Raw genomic sequence first — 4,573 nt, forward strand, 5'->3', positions numbered from 1 at the left:
TTGCTTTGCTTTTCAGTAAAAACAAAAATGAGAAAGAAGGCCACATACAGCTTTTCTCTCCTTCAGGTATTCCAGAAAGAACTTGCCCTACTACCAGCTCCATCTGGCAAATGAATAAAAACCTCTGTCCCCAGATGATCAGCGATAAGACACTATGCCAGGAAGCGATGTGATGATGCAATTGCTAACAGCTAAGAAGCGCTGCTTCTAGCACTGACTCTTGGTGACCTGCGCTGGACCAGATTCAGACAGGACCGCTAGAGCCAACAGCAGCTGCAAAGTTATAACCGCAGATGTTTCCCAGAGCATAGAAAAGCCTGCTGGAGGGATTCACCCTAAAGGACAGGAACCACGCTTGGCAATACTGTCTCTAGCTTGGGCTGCTTCCTTCTGAGTATTGTAGGGAGAGGAGTCTTTATGCATGAGGAACTTGCCTTTCAATCACTTTGACAGAAGACTTGCTCCATAAACAAAGGAAAACACTTCAGTTGAACTGGTGCAGTTTGAACTTTATTTAAAACAGCTGTAATCTAATCTGCATAGTGCTGGGGCAGCATCCAACCTCTGCAATAGCCAGGGAAACTCCAGAACAGCAACATCTCTCTGCACGCGGCCAAGCGCTGAGTCAGGGTACATTAAAATAAAGCGTGTAATCTGACCCATGCTGGATCAAGTCCAGGAAACTAGTAACCTGACTTCTTCCTAAACTTCTTCTTAACACCCTAAGAGTGAGGGGGGGAAAAACAACAACAACAACAACAAAGCACAATTAGAAGATAATTCTGCAAAGCAAGAGTTAAAAAAAATAAATCCATGTACAGGCATATACTTTGATATCAATTAGCTAGGTTAGTTTGAGACCAGCTGCAGAAATGCATGTGCTGACTAGAGGTTAAGGGCACAACAGCCTTTAACAGATCAAGTGGAAGAATTTGTTTAAAAGCATGGTAATATTACAGGCTTGTAGACCATTACAAAACACTTTTCATAGTTGCTTTGCCGTTTATCTTATCACCTACTTCAGCTTTAATTCCTTCAAATTAACGATGGAGTTTTATTTACACAAGTGCTGAAGTTGTATACCTACTGTAACTAGTACACAGACTTGACAGTATTGAAAGACCATGGTTTTAACCCAGGTCACAAAACCAAGGTAACCATTTTATAAACTCAGGGTGTAGCTCTGCTAAAAGCCACTGAAGTAACATAGGTTCTCTTTCTTAATTTTAACCTGTGAGTAAACGTAAGCCTTGCACTCTTAAGTTTTGGGGTTTTTTCGAGGGGATAAGGAGGAATAAGACCTCTCAAACCCACTAAGGCACATTTTCTAAGAGATGAATTGCACTTGAAGCAAGCTGGAAACCAGAGGTAATAAGGAAAAAAGGTAAGTATACGGTCATGGTCATGCTTTCTCCACAAGTTTGGAATACCAGCAGTAGGGGGAATGCTGGAGAATGAAGACCGTGCAAGGTAGCTACATGCCCCTTCGGTCTTGTCACTAGGGTTTGAGGTGGATGCTTAAAATGATCAGAGCTCAGAATTGCGGTTTAAGCCAAGCAACTAATTTTAAAAGAAGTCAGGGGTATCTGTTGTCCGCACAGCAAAATGGGACTTCAGCTGTCAGCGCAGTTTGCAAGCTGCACTATTCAGAGGGTGTTAATTCAAAACCTGGAAATACTAGAAGCAGGAAAGCAGTGTTCCTAGTCTCCTCAAATTTACTCTACCATGACATCATCACTTTGTAGAACATACTTTTTCTGGCACTGCCCTGCCCGCCTTACATTTGGTTTACTTGTTTGAGGTTTTTAAGCAGATCCCACGTGCATTAAAAAAAAATAATAATAATTTTAAAAAAATCTTTTTGGAAGACAGTATTTTACAGTACATACGAAAATTCTCTGGAAAAACATACAACTTCATTTACAAAAACACCAAGTTATAAAGAAGTTACAATAGAGAGAGAGCACAACATTTGTTTCATGGGATCAGAATTTCTCCCCACCCCTCAAAAAACCCTCATGCACTTAACTGGGTAAGCAGTGTTACCAGTTTACAGAACCGGAACTTCAGACTACTACAAGTTTTCATGTAACCACGTAGAACAGCTTTCAGGGTTTATCTGAAAACACTCTCTGCATGCCAATTCCTTTCAAGACTCTCCCTTGCAGGTGGGTAGCAGTGCCACAACAGCCTTGGCTATTGCAATGTTTAAGTACATCTTCAGCTGTGTGTTCCGAGTTTAGCTTTCCTACCCAGCGACAACAAAAAAAGCCCTCAAGTCTCATGCTGGAGCAGTCTCAAGACAAAAATCAGATACAACGGCATGGGACACGTCTATCATCTCCATACCTTGGTAGCATCCTCTGCTGCGTTGTCTTCAATACCACAATTATTTATGGGCCTCCATGGGAGGCAATACTTGTGTAGCGCGTGGCCGTGTTAGGCAGGGGACAGCTGCTAGCTGAGGAAGCTGAGCACCATTGTGATAGATGCCCAGGAGTGTATGTGCCAACCGGGAAAATAGTTTAGGAGAAGAACAATATATGCACATGCACTAGGAAAGCACAAATGAATACAAGCACGTTCAGACACACTTGACACCACAATGTGGTTGCAGTAACTAGTTAACCTGTTTACCTACATTCTGAATCCAAGTCACAGGGCAGCTTGGTTTTTGTGGCTTTTTCCAAAGCTGTTTCAGCTAGTGACAGTCAAGACTTTTAAAAAGACTAATAGGGATAACTCTTACAAGAACATATTTGGGAAATGAAGGCTGAAAGAAGTTAAACTAAAAAGCATATTTTTGTTTACATCAATAAACGCGTAGAGTATTGATGTGAAGTAGTCTAGGCACTAGCAGAGTCCATTCAGCTTTTCAGTTAGCCCACCGAGTAAAACCCCTTCCTAATTACATTGTCTGTAGATCTGCTGCTGACATCTTCTGGACTGCCGCCGCCTTTGAATGCTGAATCCTGGCCAGTTAACTAGAAGAACAGAATACACAGACTCAAAATAATTGCTATACTGAAGTTACCTTCATATTTGAGTACAGCTTCCAGTCAACACATTAACTGTGTTAGTGGCCATTCTTAAAACAACATTTAGACAACACTCCCCTTACCGCACAGGAATCTCAAGCCTCGCAAGAAGTCGTACTACCCAAACCTTGAAATCTGTACCTGAAGTATTCAATAGTAGGTAACAGTTCTGCAAGCTGATTCTTTACAAGTGTCAAAATGGAGTTTTTTCTAGTTGTTCTTTGCCTCAAATCAGAGGTCAAGCCACGCAAACAGCTGTTTAAGGAGAGTTATGTATAGCAAGAAAACAAATCAAGCATTAATCAAAAGCTCCCACAAAACCCAGATTTAACAAGCAACTCCACACGGTCGTTTCAGCAGTGGACAACCTGTTGAGTAGGCTGCTGATTTCTAAAGCAGCAAAACTATCAAGAGGCATTCGAAAATCATCTGCCAGAACAAGATTAGCTCATACGTCTACATTTATAACATTCATGTCCTCTTCCTTTTGAGATTTGGGTTTTTTCTGAATGAAGAACTGCTTCCAGTTCATTGAGCAATGGGTCAGTGCAGTAATATACAAGTACAGTAGTATTTAGAGAGCCTGCCACCAGACCAAAACCAGTCACTAGTGCCAGATCTCAGGGAAAAAAAATTGTTTAATAGCTATACAGTCCGTTCAAGACAATTTCTCACACCTACATCCTAGTAAAACTAGCATTATGCTTAAATTTAGATTCCTGAATCCATTGGGGATGTATATATGCATTTCTTCTCAGTTATGTCATGCATTGTACATCAAGAATTAATTCTACTTCAAACCCTCCCTGGCCTAGCCCCCCTTCCTTACCTTTTCTCCATCTGCTAGTGTTTTGGGGCGTTCTTCTGATGGAGGTGAATGAGGTCCTTCAGTGGTCACTGAATAAGGTCGTTTAGGTGCACTGTTCTTAGGATCTGTAATTCCAGTCCCACTTAATTCATGCTGTCCTTGGACAAAACGTCCTCCTGGTTGAGAAACTGTGTTACGTCCTGGAATGGTGCTACCAACTGGAGGTCCCAATGTTCTTATTGCAACTGTAGCCTCCACTTCTGTAAGAGACACCGCGCTTCTAGAGTTCAGCCGTGAAATTAAAGACTGCATTCCACCCACCACGTCAATACATACTTGAATCAGTAACAGGAATGGAGAGTCCCTTAGACACTGATGGCTCAGCTACACGAGGTAGCTTCTCTCTCTTGTTAGCACCGTTAGATTTCTGGTGCGCAGCATTTCTGTAAGAGTCAGATGCTAGAGTTATAAAAAGCTCGTTTGTAAAATACTATACATTTCCTTTCCAGAAAGCCCATGCAAGACAAATGTCTATCTTCTTAGCTCATTGTCACAGCTCTACCAAACAACAAACTCCCAGGCAATCTAGCACGAGATCTTCATTTTGACCGCTGAACTTCAGACCGCAAATTTAAACTTCAGCGTTTTCTTTAGTCAGTCTCTATGTACTTGTACTGTCTTCCAGCTTAGTACCTCCAGCACTCTGTACTGCTTTCCATGAATGGAT

At 41.7% G+C, this 4,573-nt stretch overlaps 1 long non-coding RNA gene across 1 annotated transcript; it reads right to left on the reverse strand.

Moving 5' to 3' along the window:
• Window positions 1-652: 652 nt before the first annotated feature.
• On the reverse strand, window positions 653-4,032 carry LOC126037474 (uncharacterized). Its single transcript, XR_007505714.1, has 3 exons — window positions 3,868-4,032; window positions 2,913-2,984; window positions 653-722 (listed from the first exon to the last, which is right to left on the reverse strand). It is a non-coding gene; the product is annotated as an uncharacterized LOC126037474 (long non-coding RNA).
• Between the last annotated feature and the right edge of the window lie 541 nt (window positions 4,033-4,573).

The sequence above is a fragment of the Accipiter gentilis genome, unplaced genomic scaffold, assembly GCF_929443795.1.
Source record: "Accipiter gentilis unplaced genomic scaffold, bAccGen1.1, whole genome shotgun sequence".
Taxonomy (NCBI): domain Eukaryota; kingdom Metazoa; phylum Chordata; class Aves; order Accipitriformes; family Accipitridae; genus Astur; species Astur gentilis.